Below are 20166 nucleotides of genomic sequence, written 5' to 3'. Positions count from 1 at the left end.
AGACATTAGTTTGTATAAGCCCTATGGGCAGTTGCTCATATATCTTGAATGTGTATTCAAAGTTTCCTTTATACTTGATTTGTTTTTCTTTCGCTGAACTACTTACTCTTGAAAAAAAATGATATGTGAAATTTAGGCTATCTTTAAAAGTTATCACAGGTTTTCGAAAAATGAGTACTAAACTCGGGTTACGAAAATCGGGACGTTATAGATAGTCGGTTCCAATTGGGGATTTACCTAAATGGGCATTCTAGAGGATGTTAAACATTAGGATTTACCTATGAGATTGATGTCTAAACTCTATATAATTAAGATACCATGTTGTTCATTAAATAGAGCCTGGAATGTTCATTAGAATGATTAATCACAATGAAGAAGGCATGGATCTCTCTGGGTAATAGCCTAGGAGTGTTGGAAAAGCTTGAAATGATCTGGGGTTTCTAAATCACATAAAACCATCGTTTACACAAAGATCTGATTGCAAATTATACAGAGAAAAAGCTCCAAAGATCTATAATGACTAGCATTGATTGATCGGGTGATACTTTAATCGATCGAATTTAAGTTCGATTTAGGGGAAAAATGTTGGAGGATGTTTTTGCACACATTCGATCGATCAAGCGAAGGGCCTTTGATCGATCGAGACTAATCGAAAGTTTGCTCAATTGATCGAAGATCGATCAAACTTTTGCATTTTGGTTTTCATTCTTTCCACACACTTTACATATGATCTAGTTGGCATACACCTGATGTCTAAAGATTTTCCTATATGGAACAAGTCATCTAAGGTTGGTTATTTTTTGCCCAAATGGGTCTAAGGTTAGGGTCATCAAGGTACCTCAATTTACATATTTCTTTAGTCCTTGATGCTCTAGATCATCATGTGTCTTTGGTTTTCAGCTTCTAAGGGGTCAACCAACTCATTGATACACTGACACACGTGACTGACAAATAAATGCACTTACAATTTTGAGTTTTTATATTGTGTCCCAGACCCCTAGATGAAATTCCCTAAACCTTGAGTGGTACCATCAAACCTTATCTTCAGCGCCAGGAAGATGTCATGGGTCACCTGGTGCCGAATACGAGTCAGGTGAGAAGAGGTTCGACCACGCCTAGTTGAAGATGTGGAGAGAATGTCGTTGGGTTTGACCACCCACGGAAATAGGTCCGCTATCGGCATGCCATGTGGGTTCTGGCATGGCTATAGGCCCCCCACCAACAAGGTGGGTATATAAGGCCTTTATCCAACAGGCTTCGGGCTTAATCTGGATATCAGGCCCAGGTGGTTTCTAGTTGATAATTGTGTTAAGATATGGATTGAGAGTGGAGGATTTGCATGCTTACATATACCCAAAATTTCTTTGCATTACATCCTGCCCTCTAGACTTCATATGGCATTGCATTGTTCATCGTGCTTTAGTTGTGTACTTTAATATTCTAGTAGTTATCGCATGATTGTACGCTACACACATAGAGAGAGTCACTTATTAGGCTTACAGCTTATGTCGTTCCTCTATTTTTTTTAGGTCAAGAGTAGCTTGGATGGCCTTACTTCATGGGTGCATTTTGTCTCTCTTTTGAGCTACAACGATGTACATGTTATATGTATCTTATGCAAAACCTTGTATTGTAAAGACTCTTATATATAGTGGATGAAGACTATTTTTGCTCAGTATTGTGATCATGGATCCTTATGCTCAGGTATTATTTATAAAATAAATAATCACATAAAATCTTCCTTGCAGTGTGCCAAACCCAGGACTCGGTATATGGGTGCCTAGTACCGGATTTGAGGCACTAAAGAAGTTATCCCCACTTGGATTTGAGGCGTGATAAAGATCTTCTCTTGATTGATTGGCCAGTGAGTGGATGTGCTCGATTGCACTTCAAACTTGTTCAAGTTTGTAAGATTTTCTTCCAATTGACTAATCGTTAGGCAAGTGTAATGCCCTGGATTTTGTAACTCGAGTTTAGTACTCGTTTTCCGAAATCCCAAGTGTTAACCTTTGAAGATAACCCACATTTCATAATATAATGTTTTTTTTAAGCGAGCATTGCAACGGAAGAAAGATAAATCAAGCATATAAGAGAAGTCCAGATATACATTCTAGATATACAAGATATATAAGTTGTTGTCCATAGAACTTATAAAAACCAATGACTCAAGTCTTATAAATACAAGAAAGTATATAAAATCAATATAAATGAAATCTTGAATCTAGAGTTGCAAGATCATCTAGCTCCTTATGCTCCACATGGCACCAACCTACCCATCATATACGTTTCTAGCACCCACTGAATATAGTTTGATAACGTCAATGACTATCCTAGTGAGGTATAGCTCTCAAGATTTACCAAACCATCACAATAGTTAAATATAGTTTGCCAAAATAAGTCTACACTAAATCATTCATAATGATCATAACAAATGAGATTACAATCCATCACATTGGACAATGATAGTTTTAAAATAAGAATCACACAAACAATTCATAATGTAATCTTATTTAAATGCATGGATGCATGCATATGCACATCAACTTGGGGATACTCATTATTGATGCAAAGCCCAAGTGCAAGGCTACGATGTATTAATAACTCAGTGAGACTGAGGTTGTACCCATAGGGACTTATATTTGTGTGATTTTTGGAACACTTTATAACTAGAACTAAACAAACTTGTGGAAATTGAATTAAGAAGTAATGTTGTAATTGAGAAAGATATTAATAAAGATAAAACACTAGAGTGCCAAGGATCCAATTATTGTTATTCTTAATGTTTAATTTACTTGATTCAATCGTATAACTCAACTGGAATCAAAATCCTATCCTATCTAACCGGATAATAGAGCGGTTAAATCGTCATTCACATATCAACATAGGTTTGAACTTCAATTGAATTGGTTCCCTAAAGCATCAATAGTATTGATCATAGGGAATTCAAAGCATATATCATGCCCTTAGTTTATGATAGATCAATGGATTTTACAGATCAATCCCTTGCAAAATAGATTTTTTTTAAAAAAAAAAAAATCATTCTTAGCTTTCCTAAGCAACCAATGTGCCCGGGGTCAACAATGGATCGAAGTAAACTAAAAATATATCTTCATTCAAACCAATATCAATGAATTATTCAACAATTAAACAAATTATTTGAATCAAAGTAAAATAAGACATTAAAAATAACAACAAGCTTCTACTCTTAGCACTAGCTAAGAGATTAACCAAGCAAAGACATGATTGAACTAAAACTCAAAAGAAAAACATAAAAACTGAAGGATTGGAGAATAATGTGGACTCTGTAGAATCTCGGTAACTCATTACTCTCTCTTCTAGCCTAATTTGTCTTTAAGAAGGCTATATTCACTCCTTTAAATTTAAAAAATCCACATTGACTTGAAATCGACTTCAATTTTATGCACTTTTGTTACGATTCGGTTGCACCGAATATCACTCTAGTCGCACTGAATTAGTCTCTCGGTTGTAGTTGAATTTCACTAAAATAGATCTGAAGTCTCTGTCGCCCTCAGGTCACATCGAACTCTTCTTCGATGGCACTGAGCATGGCTTCAGTCGCACCTAAGTTTTAAGACAAATTTCTTCTGAAAATCTCAATTTCTTACTGAACTGTTTTATGCACATTTGATCGGACCAAACCAACCTCGAGTGAGACCAAACAATCTATTATTTATGTTAGCATACTTTGTGATTATGCCTGTCTTTTGTCTCTTTTGTACTTATTTTTCTTAGATCTTTAGCACTCAGATTCTTCATTAATCACCTTTAAATCCTCAAATCTTTACTTGGTCATTCTTTGAGCATTAAATCTTTTATTTAATCGTTCTTTCATCTTAGCTCTCCAAATCACTTTGCATAGCAAAACATACGTAAATAGATCAATTAAACACATCTATGCTTATAAAACTAATGCATAATAAGAGAAAAATATACACTATTTCTCACTCAAGACTAATCTAATTAGCTTTGGGCAAAACTCATGAGTGGGGCAAAACTCACATGCAATCTCAAGTGGATAGTCACCAACGAAAGTACAACAAGTATGGGCTTAAGTGACATCCTCACACAAATTGGATCGATCGATAGTGTTCTAGGAGCCAACAAAAATATCTCAAAAAGGGGTTCATGCTACCACAACATTTAGATTAGCCACCTAATATCGCCTGTATGCCATAAAATGCATGATCAACCAAACTGTTATTAATTCATTTTACAAGCAACCATTTTATGAAAGCTCAAAAGTCACTATGGGGGGCTCGTCACCTAGCATAGATCGACAACTCGGGTATAATGTCCAATATCACCATCCCTGGCTCATGAGACTTTAGCAAGTATGAGTATAATGTGTTTTAATAATTATAAGTAGTGCTTATAATATAATGAAATCAAGGTATTCCATTTATATAAACCTCTACCACTAATGGCCTATCGTGATCCATCAAATAGTCCTTACCATCACAAATTCATACATAAATCCAACCAAAAAAGTTCCTCTCAACAAGCCACATAATGCATCAAGTCCATTCAATGACATCACAAAAAGAGTTCAAACCACAAGCCACATGGGCACAAATAATCCACGAGATGGTAAAGCTATGATCAAATAAAATTCAATCCATTCACAAAATGACGACTAGTTTGAGGAACCTCCAATACTACCATATAATTATCTCCAAGTGGCAACACAAGCCACAATTTATATAAAATACATTATCAATGGTGAATACACTCGTAAAGTACTCATCTTAAACTAGAATAGAGAAATTTGATATCCATAACATACTTGAATTGAAATCTAAACATCAATCATTTATAAAGAGTTATTCAAATAGAAACCACATTTATATTCATTCCATTGAATACTATATTAAGCAAGTAATAGAAATAAATGAACTAGACTAACTTTCATAATGTTGAAAAGCTTGAAAGGTGATCCTCACCTCTCAAGTTGAGTTCTCTAAACTTAAATGTAACACAACTCTAATTTCCTCAAACTCCAAGGTGGCTTAACATAATTCCAACTAGATCTCACTTATGATCAATATGGTGCACCAAAATAGGAGATAGTCCTACATTTGATTATGGAAGAATTAACAATCTAAGTTAACCCAGGTTAAGCTATTAATAAAAGGTTTGAGAAGTTAATTCACCTTAATTTGCTTGATTCGGGTGAAACTTGATTTTCAATACGAACTCAACTTGATCTAAGACTAGTTAAAGCAAACCTAATTCAGTTCATACATCAATAAATCTATATCTATTTACTGGAATTCTAACATATAACATCAATGGATAACTTACTTGAAAGGATGATCTAGTTTAACCCGCTTCGGCCCCAACTGGACTTGATTGACTTGCGCTGACTAAGGAACATGAACTAGCTCAATCCCGCTACTACGAAATTTGGACAACTGACATAAGAGATGAAATATTCAGACTCTAGTTAATGCAACTCAGTAATAGTTATAGGGTTAACTCAATAAGAGTCAATTGAATGAATTTTTAACTTGGTTATGCCTAGGTCAATACCTTGGCAAGATGGACCCTCTCATTCAGCAGAAACTCAATGACTGAAATGGACTATCTAAGCTTGAATTGGCCTTGAACAGTTTGACTAAACTCAAGTTTTGAAATCAGCTGAGTTAACCCAACAAAGTTGACTCTACCCTAATTAATTCCTTGTACAAGCTCAAATGAAAATTCTCCTAGATGTGGCTAAACTGAGCCCGATTCTTTTATACCAAATGAACTAAGTTGCAACGCATACATACTAGGTCAGAATCTGACTCAAACTAGGTGCGCAGATCATTAAGTGAATACACGATGACTCGGTGATACCCATGTTGGGGGACCGAGGAAGCACATGGAGATGAATTTAGGATAGCAATCCAATAGCACCAAACAAACATAAAGAGAACACAACGATTTAACGTGAAAAACTCTTTCGGGAGAAAAACCATGGCACGACAGATGATTATTATGAAAGTAGAAATCATAATGAGAAAGATCTTATCCGATTCGAACAACCTCGAATCTCACCCTTGCTACACCTTTTGAAACCCTATGACAATTTAGAAACCCTTAGAATACCTCCCAATCCCATTTACACCCATATATATAGCCTTGGAAAGAATCCCAAACAAAATCGGAAACAAATCCTACAAATTCACAGCTTTACGAACAATCCACGTAGAATCTGTCGATGCCATCAAACACTCATAGATGGCATTGAAACTAATCCTTCAATGCCATCGAACACTCATCGATGACATCGAACTAACACCTCAACTGTCCAGAGACAAAACGTAATTTTTAAAAAATTCTCGGTGGCATCGAACACTCATTGATGGCATCAAACTAATCATGTCGATGGTATTGAACACTCATCAATGGCATTGAAAAAGTGTCCAATTAGTCCAACGACCAACTAAAGAAAATCTAGAAAACATCGATGGGATCGAGCACTATTCGATGCCATCGAATGTGACATCAAAGAGACTGTCGATGGCATCGACAGACCCTATATCTGACTCGATTTAAGACATTAAATACAACAATCTCCACTATGTCTTCAATCATCAAACGTGTAGCTTCTTGTCCTCTTCTCTTATCTCTACCTTGCATCATAGCTGCATCAACGCCTCTCGTGCACACTGTCTTCCTTTTATGCCATCGCCAAGCTCAAAGAAGTCACACAGAACTTGAACTTCTCTGTAGGAACCACATTGGTGAGCATGTTCGCTGGATTCACACCCATGTGAATCTTCTCTAGAGTCACGCCTCCTTCTTCAAGCACATGTCAGATAAAGCGGTGACGAACATTAATATGTTTAGTACGTGAGTGATAAATATAATTTCTGGCCAAATTGATAGCGCTCTCGCTATCAAAATTAACTGGCACAACCTCCTGCTGAAGCCCTAACTGATTTATCATGCCTCTCAACTAAATACATTCCTTAAACGCTTCCTTCACTGCCATATACTCAACTTCTGTTGTGAAAAGAGCCATCACAGACAGAAACTTTGACATCCAACTAATTGCTTCACCCACTAGCACAAACGAGTAACTTGAAGTCGACTTTCTGGAATCCACACTGCTTGTGTAGTCTGAATCCAGATGCCCAACCAACTTTGCTCCTGTCTTCTCAAAAGTTAAGACGTAGTCTTTTGTACTTTGAATGTATCTAAGTAGCCATTTCACCGCTTCTTAATATTGCTTGCCAAGGTTTGACATATATCTGCTCATAACATTGACTACCTATGAAATATTCGGTCTCGTACAAACCATGATATACATTAAACTACCAACCGCATTTGAATAAGGCACATGAGACATAGTCTGCTTTTCCTCATCTGTTTTGGGACATTATTCTGAGAAAAGTTTGAAGTGAGCCACGTGGGAAACACTCACCAGCTTTGCTTGGTCTATCTCGTACTTGATCAATACCTTTTCAAGGTATTCTGCTCGTGATAACTAAACCATGTTCTTCTTCCCGTCTCTATGAATATCTATGTCAAGAACCTTCTTTGCAGCCCCCAGATCTTTCATCTCGAATGTCCCTGATAAGCAAGTCTTCAATACATCAATTTCAGATATGTCATAACTGGCGATCAACATACAGTACGAGGATAATGAACTTGACATCACTCAATGTCTTGTAATATACACAATGATCGTATTCACTCCTAGTAAATTTCTGACCCAACATGAAAGAATCAAATTTTTTATACTATTGTCAGGCGACTATTTAAGGCCGTACAACGACTTTATTAACTTGTAATTTTTTTTCTCTGCCCCTGGTTACTTCATGTAGATCTGCTCATGGTTGTAAATTTTCTATACTACTCTTCATTAACTTCGTAGCCCTCTGGTTGCTTTATGTAGATCTGCTCTTCCAATTCCCCATGTAGGAATGCAGTCTTCATGTACATCTGTTCTAGTTTAAGATCACATTGGGCAACCAGCGCCAACATGAATCTGATAGACACCTGCTTAACCACAGGCGCAAATATCTCTGTGAAGTCAATTCCTTCTCTTTAAGTATAACCCTTCGCCACCAACCTCACTTTGTATCTATCATGTTTCCTTTTGAATAACCACTTGCATCTGATCACTTTTCGTCCCACTAGAAGTTCCACTAGCTCCCATGTGTGGTTCTTGTACAAAGAGTCCATCTTGTCATCCATAGCCGCCTTCCACTTTTCTGTATCAGGATCATCAAGAGTCTCCTGATTAGTAGACGGGTCCCCCTCATCTATAATGAGGGCATATGCGATATTAGAGTCGTCCCTGTATCTTACCAGTAATCTGCGATCTCACGGTAGGTTTTTTTCTCACAGGTAGTTGCTCCACCTACTCCTGTACCTCTGTCTGCACATCTGTCTCTGCCTGAGTATCATCTGTGTTAATCTGGACGTCTACGATTAACCTTTCTAGTTCCTCTTGCTCATCTTGATCATTCTTGCGGAATAGGAAGCTTTTATCGAATCTGACGTCATGGCTAGTGATGACCTTGCGTGTGACCATGTTAAATAACATGTAACATTTCACACCAACACCATGGCCAACAAAGATATACTTTTTAGCTCTATGGCCTAGCTTATCCCTCTCAACTGATGGTACATGAAAGTAAGCCTCACAACTAAATATGTACAAATTTGAGTAGTCTATCTTTTGACCACTCCATTCTTCCTCTAAGATCTTACAATTAATTGCTGTAGAAAGAGACCAGTTCACCAAATAACAAGCCGTGTTAACGGCCTCAGTCTATAGGTCCTTGCCCAACCCACCATTATTTAACAGGCATCAGGCCCTCTCCAAGAGAATCTGATTCATCCATTCGGCCACAATATTTTATTTCGGATGTGTGGTGCACTGTGTTGTGCCTAATGATCCCTTCATATTTACAATATTCATTGAATTTAGTAAAAGTAAACTCACTTTCATTGTCAGTCCTTAAAACCTTTATTTTTCGCACTAACTCTTTTCCACCATTGTTTTCCATTGTTTGGATATAGTGAAAACTTCGAATCTACGTTTCAAGAAGTAAACCCAAACTTTTCAGGAGTATTTATCAATGAATGAGACAAACCATGATGACCCTCTAACGAAAACCTCTGGCGATGGCCCCCATACGTCAGAGTGCACATAATCAAGCACTCCCTTACATACATATTTTTCAAATTTAAAAGATAATCTAAATTGCTTATCATATATACAATGCTTGCATATATCTAAATTAAAATTCTTAAAAGCTGGAATCAAACATCGATCAGAAAGTACTTTCATGCACCGCTCGCTCATGTGGCCCAGACGAGCATGCCACATACGTGCAGACATGAAATCTGCAACAGTCGCTGCCGCTCCACCTACTGAAGTGCTTCCAATCAACCTATAAAGGTTTTCGTGTCTCTGTGCTCTCATAACCACGAGTGTCCCTTTTAAAACTTTAAAGACACCATTAAGACCGATAAACTTGCACCCTATAACCTTGAGTGCATTGAGAGAAATCAAACACTTCTTCATATCAGTAACATGCCTGACATTAGTTAAGGTATGCTTCATTCCATCGAACATCTTAATGCGCACCATACCAACAGCCACAACATTACAGGCATTGTCATTGCCCATAAAGACCTGTCCACCATTGCACTCTCTGTAGCTGGCGAACCAACTTCAATGAAAAGTCATGTGATATGATGCTCCTGTGTCAAGAATCCACTCATCACTATGATCATCGTATAAGTGTCCAATCATAGACACAGACAAAACATCACATGTGTTTGTCTCTTCATTAGATGTGACAATATTGGCCTCCCTGGAAGAACTTTCTGAGTATTCTTTCTTCAACTTAGGATTTGTACAATCCTTCTTCATGTGTCCAGTCATCCCACAGTTCCAACACTTTTATTTGCCTTTGCCCTTGCCCTTGACCTTGGATTTGGATTTAGGCCTTAAAGATCTGGTACCTCGCTCAGTATTCTTACCTCTCGTACCTAGTGCATCAAAAGAGGTTCCTGCGCTACCATTTATCTTTCTCATGGCCTTACCCTGAAGGGATGAGATAATGGTTGCCACACTTTTGGATAAGTTTGTGATGCACAATGAGTCCCTGAATAACTCATACAAAGCTGGAAGAGAGTTCAACAAAATACATGCATGATCTTCATCTTTGACCACTTCCTCCATGTCTACCAACTTGCAAATCAACTTATTAAAATTACTAATGTGGGCTTCCACATCTCCACCCTCTACTATCATAAAGTTGAACAACTACAGCTTTAAGTGTAGGCAATTCTCAAGGGACTTTTTAGCATAAAAGTCTTCTAACTTCGCCTATAAATTCGTTACAGTTTTCTCCTTTAAAACATTGTATAGAACCTCATTCATGAGACACAATTGGATAGAGGATATGGCCTTCTTATCAAGGGTATTCCAGTCTTCGTTACTCATAGACGGTCGTCGCTCTTCAATAGCCCCATCTTCTCTTTGCTAGTTAATAGGTTAATCATCTTAACCTTTCATAACTCGAAATTATTTTTTCTTGAGTACTTCTCAATATCATACTTAGTGTTTTCCATTGATACTAATCCTTCAGATTCAAGCCTGTGCCCCAACGTTAGCTTTGATATCACTTGTTGGGGGCACCGAGGAAGCCCACAGAGATGAATCTAGGATAGCAATCTAATAGCATCAAGCAAACACAAAGAGAACACGGTTATTTAACGTGGAAAAACCCATTCGGGAAAAAAACTACGGCACAAAGCGACAGATGATTACTATGAAAACAGAAATTATAAAGAGAAAGAGCTTACCTAATTTGAACAACCTTAAATCTCACCCTTACTACACCCTTTGAAACCCTAGGACAATTTAGAAACCCTTAGAATACCTCCCAATCCCATTTACATCTCATATATATATAAACTTCGAAAGAATCCCAAACAAAATAAAAAACAAATCCTATAAATTCGTAGCTTTGCAAATAATCTATGCAAAATATGTCAATGCCATCGAACACTCATAGATGGCATCAAAAATAATCCTTCAATGGCATTGAACACTCATCGATGACATCGAAAAAGTGCCCAGTTAGTTCAGCAACCAACTGAAGAAAATCCAAAAAAACATTGATGGGATCGAGCACTGTTCGATGTCATCGAAGGTGACATCAAATAGACTGTCGATGGCATTGATAGACCTTGTATCTTACTCGATTTATGACATCACATACAACAACCCAACAGCTAGCTAAACTCGATTCTAACAGAGTTTCAACTCAGAAATCAATGGATGGACAAAGGAATTTACTAGCTAGTCACGTCCCTATAAACATTGACTCGGTTGAAACCTTGTGGATCGAACTGAGTTAAACCCACAACAACTCTCATCGAGTTAATTCAGTTGCAGCTCAAACATCATCTCTCATAACTTCCTTCCTTCTCTTTCTTTTCTCTTCCCTTTTGGACACCTAGACCTAATCCAAACTCGTATGTACCACACCCCAACTCGATAATGAGTCAAGCACCTAAGCTCGATACATTTGCAACAACTACACTATAACTCCCATGTCTTTATCTTTCTCTATTTTCCTTCTACTTCTCCTTTTTTTGATGAAAGGTCCAGTAAGGCCGAGACGCTCCAGCTTTGACCTGATTCGACCAGACACATCGAAACTCGACCCGAGTCACTCAGTGCGACAAGAATGATGCTCTCTCTAACTCTCTTGATTTTTAGGGTTTTTATAGGGCTTTTTTGAAAAGAAAGAGAGTTATTTATAACCTCTCAGGTGTCCAGAAGGACCGACAACTAATCATGGAATAATTGTAAAGTTACGTTTTAACTCCTACAAGAATCTATGTTTGTGGTTGATTATCCACAAATCTATTTGTATGAGCTCAAAAAATGGCTAGGAATGTTTTTATGGCACCAAAGGCCACACATTGAACGTCCACGATCAACAAATGAGGCCTAAATAGAATAGTGAGTTGTAACGTCTCGAAAAAGTCTGTACAAAGGCCCGAGTACCACCTCAGGCAGAAATCACATAAGACCAAATCCTTTAGAAATTAGGCGGGAATTAACTAGTGTTAAACTAGCTTATCTGTGAAATTAGCACTAATCACTTTAAATATGATTTGCAAGAACCAAACCGTGTAGAATCATTACCGCTACATTACCTTAAAACTTAGGATCAATCTCAAGTCCTAGTTGCTCTCGCGAGCACATCGAAACTCCATATCGGACCTGGACTGTACATCGAAAGTCCGATAACTACGAAACTATACGAATATGACCGCCTCATTGGACTTGACAACCATCCCAGAAATCAAGTCCTAATAGTCTCCACAAACGCACAACTTGAGCCTGGAGTGAAGTGTGTGAGAAACGCGATTACCTTTAGAAAGTAAACTGGAAACTTAAGTAAACCAAGTCGTTCACTTGCAGGTCCAAATATAAGGAGTCAGACCGTCGGAATCTGACCCAATTACATCCTCGGATTAGAGAAAATTTTCAACACATGTCAGTACACTAGTGGCCTTGATAGCACTGGTGACCGTTGAACTGAAACTGGTCCGCCACGATCGATCTGTAAATCCGATTGGACTGAAAACTTAGCCTGACCTAGATCCAATATCAAGGAGCGTTCCCGATCCTTCCCATATTATCAGATGGGAGCACGTACAGTTGAGTGAAGACGCTACTTATGTTCTGCGACCGATGCGTGTCCTGGATAGGAAAGAACAGGTGTTGCGTAGCAAGGTTATCCCACTTGTGAAAGTGTTGTGGACGCACCACACCGAAGAAGAGGCTACTTGGGAAACAGAAGCCAAGGTTCGAAAGAACAACCCTCAGATTCTGGAGGAGTATGAAAAGGTATTAATTTCGAGGATAAAATTTTTTCTTAAGGGGGGTAGATTGTAACGTCTCAGAAAAGTCCGTACAAAGGCCCGAGTACCACCTCAGGCAGAAATCACATAAGACCAAATCCTTTAGAAATTAGGCGAGAATTAACTAGTTCTAAACCATCTTATCTGTGAAATTAGCACTAATCACTTTAAATATGATATACAAGACCCAAACTGTGTAGAATCATTACCACTACATTACCTTAAAACTTAGGATCAATCTCAAGTCCCAGTTGCTCTTGGGAGCACATCAAAACTCTGTATCTGACTTGGACCGCACGTCGAAAGTTCGATAACTACGAAACTGTATGAATATGACTGCCTCGTTGGACTTGACAACCATCCCGGAAATCAAGTCCTAATAGTATCCAGAAATGCACAACTTGAGCATGGAGCGAAGTGTGTGAGAAACGCGAATATATTTAGAAAGTAAAATGGAAACTTAAGTAAACTTGGTCGTTCACTTGCAAGTCCAAATATAAGGAGTCAGACCATCAGAATCTGACCCAATTACACCCTCGAATTAGGAAAAATTTTCAACACATGTCAATACACTAGTGGCCCTGATCGAGCACCGGTGACCATTGAACTGAAACTGGTCCGCCACGGTCGATCTGTAAATCCGATTGGACTGCAAACTTAGTCCGACCTAGATCTAATGTTAAGGAGCTTAAGTCCGACCGCACGTAGAAGAAGGGCCACCAGAAATGCTCCGTTGAACTGAAACAGACGCCCTTTGGATATAACCTAAGTATACCTTAGCCCTGGGGCCATTTCCATCAGACCTGGGCTTATATAAAGGCCTAAACCCACTTCTCTCTCACCAAATACGAATTTCCAAACCCTAAGAAGAAAAGAGAGAGAAAAGAGAAGGAGAAAGGGAGGAGAAATGAGTGAGAGTGGGAGTTAGTTATTAGGATCTTTCCCTGACGCTCCACATGCTTAACCACGATTCCTATATCGCTACACGGGTGATTCCGATTCCATTCTTAGGTAAGAAAAACCTAACCTTAACCTGTTTTAGGGTTTCAAATCATGTAAGTGATGAAATAGCTAACCTATTTCATACTGTAGGTTGCCATTGTGCCGTAGACAAAGACTCCGTATACAAACTGAGTTCAATACTTGTTTACCGGCGAAAGGTGCAGACTATAAATGTTTAGGTTATGGTTTTCAAGGCTTTCAATGTCGGTTAATGATTTATAACTGACGTGGGTGTCATTTCACATGCCAAATGCGACGTTTGTTTCACTTTTCAGATATATATGAACTATGTTGAGTTTAGTGTATTCCATGTGTTTGATGAAATGACTGGATTCGTATAAAATCTGGATTTGTGTTTGCCATGATTAATTGTCGTGAATATATGATTGTTGTATATGCGATAGCTCCTTGGCGAAAGGATTTGCCCTAATACATATTACGGCCAACATACGTCGTGTATGTTGGAACGTGTAGTCTAAGTGTTTGTAAAAATGTCTGTATGAGTAAGTATTTGGTGAATTGTACTTTATGTGGGTGTTGAGATGAGATCCTCAACTACCTTAACTGGGTGTATAAATCCCTCCATGCAACTTACACTGTATTGTCTATTTTACTCATGGAATGCATATGTGTGAATTCATGTGTATGTTGTATTTCATAACATGCTAAAATAGTTGTAGGATTGGAATGGTTTGTTCATTACTGCTTGACTATGTCATATGAGTACTGGTTGGAATTGGGTGTGTTTGGAACTACGGTATAGTCTAGGCAATCGGTAACAGGTTCTGACCAGTTAGCTGAGGTTGTTTCGCCACACAGGACGTGTTTGATAAATCCAAGCCGTACTTTGGTTGTCGACAGTGGTTAGGCGACACGGAGTGCTTACGCACTTCATGTCAATCAACTCGAGGTGCGCTCATTCCAGTCGAGCCTGTCAAGTAACTCGATTGACCCGATGTATGTTCACCATGTATAGACGCTACTGCTTGAACCTAAGGTACCAAACTCACCAATGAAAATTCCGTTAACCTTGGTACCTCGATTCGCTAAGACTCATGAGCCGGCATGGTGATATGGGACACCGTGGTCATGCTGTCAACATACGCTGGGGTGACGAGCCTCCCCATAGTGACCAGTGAGCAACCCAAACTCGTGAGCCGAATACGGTGGTATGAGACACTTTATTCGAGCTGTCGGCCTACGTCTAGGTGACGAGTCATTCATAGTGGCCTCAAGCATACTCTAAGACTGCGTTGAGGTAACAAGCCTCGCCGTAGTAAACATGAGTATAAACCAGGCATGCATCGAAGTGACCAGCCCTTTGTAGCGACCTGTAACCACAACATCGTATGAGACTGGCTAGGACTGATGACCCTAGAATGGATCATCGTTTGGGAAATGATATGAGGGAGGTACCTTAGTTTCTCAATCCTGCTGTATGAAAAGGCCTAATAAGAACTTGGTAATCACGCTCATGCACCGCATTGCATGTGCCATTTGGCGTTGGGTAGAGCACTGAGGAAGTGACTGACATGCCGCGACCGTGAGATGAAGATCGCAGAGGGAGTGTAGGCGAGGGCATGCATCATTATTACATACCATTCTTGCATTAATCACAGTAATTAGGGATGTTTGATTGTATTGCTTTATCATTACTGCTTGACAGAATTGACAGCATGTTAAACTTTACTTTATTATTCCACTGAGTTGATCACTCACTCCCACGTTACGGGATAGTGTTTTAAACACCAACTAGACCCTGTTGTAGTTTCAGATGATGGCGCAACCTGCGAGGCGGATCCGGACTTTGAGGATGATGAAGAGGCATTCTCATATATGCAGTATTTAGGCGGGTTTCTATAGACCGTTCTGATCAACGGGGCTTCAGGGCTTATATTGTAGTGGACCATCACTTTTTGACATTTTGTATTTTGAAACAATACTTATAACTATTTGACTTGGCAATGTGTTCATACTTTGGAGACCTAAAATGGTTTATACATTTTATACACTTATCACAGTCTTCCACTTGCGTAAATTCAACTGTCCCTGGAGTATGATTTGCTGATTTAGCTTAGTCTCATTCATGTTTTTATGCACTAACATGGACAACATTAAATCATTATTATCTATGTTGCATTAGTGATGCGTTTAAACTCAAGAGTTGGGTACCTGCTCGACCCCCCGAATTTTAGGGGGTTACAAGTTGGTATCAGAGCATGATTTGGATTAAACTAGACCTGGGTTATGGTCACATGACACACGCTGACGCATTTCGATGTAGGAGGGTGCGAGAAAACGTAGAAATAGACTTAGGATCCCCAATTTCACCGAACGGCGAAATCGTTTGAAATCAACTGAAAATCGACCGTAGAAATTGACCCCGTAGGCTTTCCCGATCACGTGAAATGATCCCAATGCCCTTCTAGACCGTCAATCGACGGGTTTATATGAAAATCTAACTGCTCCCACACTCAGCAAATTAAAAATATGTGAATGTGTGCCAGTTGGAACCCGAAACGACTCGAAATGAAGTCCGGGGCCAAACAGGGCAATCCAGGGGATCCAAAGTGGACCCCGCATCATTCTAGCATCCGGGGGGGGGGGAGGGGGGAGATACCATCACCCAAAGGGTGAGCCCTCACCGGAGTGTGTAGGGACCGGCAATGGCATCGCTAGATCGGCGAGGCCTCGCCGATTCCCCAGACTGGGCTTGTCGGGCCAACGCGGGCCGGGCGGGCCGACGCATGTGGGCTGCTGTGTGGCCCACCAAATCGAGTTGAAATGGATTTTTTCATTTCATTTGCTTCCCCTCTTCATCTCTCACCCCTCCATGTTTTCCTTTCTATCCAAAAACCCTTCCTCCTCTCTCAAATCTCCCCTCCATTCTCTCATTTTCTCATTTTCCTTCAAGACATACACCCCTCTACCGTTTTCATCAAAACCCACCTCTTATCTCTCTCATTTCCTTCGATTTGAGTGCATAAAATTTTCATTTGTGTCTTATATATCTCCAAGTCCAACAACCCATTCTATTTCCCCATATCATTCCGCTTTCATGTCTCTTTTCGAGCTTGTGACGGTCATTTTCTCCATTTCCACGCTTCTTTCCCTCATAGGGAAGAAGAGAGCTCCCGTAGATGAAGCTGGGCCTAGTCGCCCTACTCGTGCAAGGAGGTCGAGAGGCGCCACCACAAGTACAAGCATCGATCATGAGATAAGGACGAAGTGGGATCTCGATCCCCAAGCTCCCCTCGAGAGGGCCCTACTGGCAGATCTGTCTCATCGAAGATTCCAGGGCCGTAGGGTTCTTTTTGAAGCCCACGTGGACGAGAAGCTCTTTGGAGAATATCTGTTGATCGACTGCCTGGTTGGGGCTGGGTGGGGTCCCGTATTTGAGGTTAAGACAAAGGCCAAAGTAAGCACTGTCCGAGCCTTCTACGTGCACATTCGAGAGCCAATGTTGGAGCCTTTGCAGTTCAAATTTCACGTGGGAGGGCGTGATCTCACAGTTAATGCAGGCTTGATAGCCCGAGTCATGGGAGTGCTGCTTGGCGAGGTCCATGCTAGTGAGAAGAGCCTTAAGACCACACGTGAAAGAGATTGTCGCACGCGATTCCTTTGTGAACAACTGGCCCACTGGAATCCAAACAATAGCCTCTGATGTTTTATTTAAACCAACCTGATTTAAATGATTTTAAACTCGCAAGTATACGAATTAGATGTAGATATGGTACGTATTACGAGATCGTTCCCACGAGGACTGGTTATCACAATTCAAAATTAAAGACTCTTCTTAACTAATCCAACAAATATTTGAGATGGTAATTGAGTAAACTAAACAAAAATCAATGGAAAAATAACCAAGAGCAATAAGGAAAATTCAATCAAGGAGAAGACTAGGACTTTCAAATCAACCTCTAATTATCATAAACCTTGTTTTACCTGTTGATTCTCCCTAATTCAGATTGATATCAAAAATAAATAAAGCGCACTCTATGTCCTTAGTCGGGCACACAGAATGTATAATTCCTTAAAGCATATGGATCACATCTTTCCATCCATAGTCAGGCATGGGGAGATGTAGATTCCTATTTCTTCCTCTATAGGAACCTATTCATGATCAGACACAAGCACCTAAAATAATATTCCAAACAACATCCATAACTAGACTTTGGTTAAGCTCGTAGAATGGAGAAGTACGGAGATTTCGGTTAATCACACTAGAGAAAGAAACAATCCAATCAAATTCAGATAAAATCAACACATACAAAAGTTATTCAAATTAGGGACTTCATCTCAGCCCTAGCTAAGGAATTTAGCTATCCATGTGATTAATTAGAAAGTAAGAAAAATAACATTGATGAACGGAAAACATCCTTCTCTTTTTCTATTCTCTTTTTCTTCTCTTTTCTTCTCTTTTTCTTCTCTTTTCTTATCTTTTTCTTCTCTGGATCTGTTCCCTAGCTCTCCTCCCTTCTTATCTATGTTTTGTATCTTTTCTTATAGCTGCTGGAGTGGCTGGAATGGAGAAAATCGGGTTTGGAAAGCTGTCGTATGCGCAGCGAAAGCCCTTTTCGCAGCAAACTTCTGTACCTGCATAAGTCCGTAAAATCAACGTCTCTTGGGACGTTTTTGGCTAGTCTACATGATGGACGGATCAGATCTTCCATCTGATCGAAGATGGTGGGCCACAACTGCCCGGAAGTCTACTTTTCGCGGCTGTGATGCTCGGTGGGCCCCACATAAGCGTTTTCAGGGAAATCCAAGCCGTCCATTGGATGCACAACGAAATTTCGGTCAGATATGGATGGTTTTGAACATCCATTGACGCGACCCATAGAAGAAATTACAATAAAATCAATTTTGAACGTCACAGGACAGTCCACTTGTGGCCTCTGTATCTCACACGTGTGCATGTATGGGCACAAAATGTAAACATGGTTTTGTAGCTCTTGAACCCTTCTACACGATGAACGGCTTGGATCAGACGTACATGCTACCGATGGGGCCCATAGCGGTCCGTAAAAATGGACTTTCCATCTGTTACACGGTGCCAGAAACGGCAACTGCCGTTTTTTTGAGGAAGGAAGTCGGGTCAGCAGTGCTGACCGACTTAGTTCGTTCGGTGCTCGGATAATGCACATGTGCATTATGCACATGTCACACAAGATGGGGTCCACTATGATTCTGTCGAGAAATTCAATCTGTCCATCCTATTTCTCATCGTATTTAAACCGTCTAGGTCAATTTTGAAGTATATCCAGATTGTAGGCGGGCCTAAAATTGGAGATTAATGGGCTGATCTGTCCGTTGGCCCACTTCTCGAGATATCCAATGGTTGAAATTTAATATGTACGGTTTATTTATGGCCTCCAGGCCATGTATGAAGTTTCGAGTCAATCGGATGGTGAAAACTATATGATCTTGCATTTTGGACCATTTTTGGGCCTTTTTAACGTGAACGGCTTGATTTCCTCGGATCCCTGGCATGTAAATTCTTCAGTCTTAGTTCTCTGGTGTGTGTCCTTTGCTCTGGTGACTTCGGAGTGTCAAATCCATGCTTGTAGTACTCTTTTTCCATCAACGCTCCTGATTTCATCCTGCAATAAAAATATAATTAAAATACTCCGTTAAACATTATCATATCCGTAAAATCAGGTAATAATTAGGGTCTGATATGTAATATTCGACCCTCATCACAACCTCTAACCAGCATTTTGCTAGTCCCGAGCAAAACATGCGAAAAATAATTTCAGAAATACTTGACAATTCCTGTAAACCCAAGTGACTTGTGAACAAATCGTCGAGGTGCGAGAATTCTAAGATTCATGAACGGTGCACAGAATTTTTCTTTCTAGAATCAAGCTCACGGTAAACTTCATAATCAATTTCAAAATAGTAATCCATTAATTAGAATATTCTAAACATTGAGTTCCATGAGTGTATAGTGTAATCTCGGCTTACTATCATTAAGAGATCCAATTGTCAATTTCATGATATCATTGGTAATTAACAACGAAATGCATGACAACTGAAACCAACACTTGCCTGATAGGTTAACTTTTCATTCTATTAGCCTTTGCTTTTCTTTATGAATAGTAACGCCAAGGAGGGAAATCAAGTCCTCACCTATAGGGAGCAAACCTATGGCGAAAACTTGTCGCCTAACTTTTTCAAATGACAACCATAGGGAATCGAATCTACACCTATAGGGAGCAAACCTATGGTGAAGATTATATGACTTACGCT

Source organism: Magnolia sinica, chromosome 16 (genome assembly GCF_029962835.1).
Source record: "Magnolia sinica isolate HGM2019 chromosome 16, MsV1, whole genome shotgun sequence".
Taxonomy (NCBI): Eukaryota; Viridiplantae; Streptophyta; class Magnoliopsida; order Magnoliales; family Magnoliaceae; genus Magnolia; species Magnolia sinica.
The sequence above is the reverse complement of the archived record's forward strand: the minus strand, read 5'-3'. Positions refer to the sequence as shown.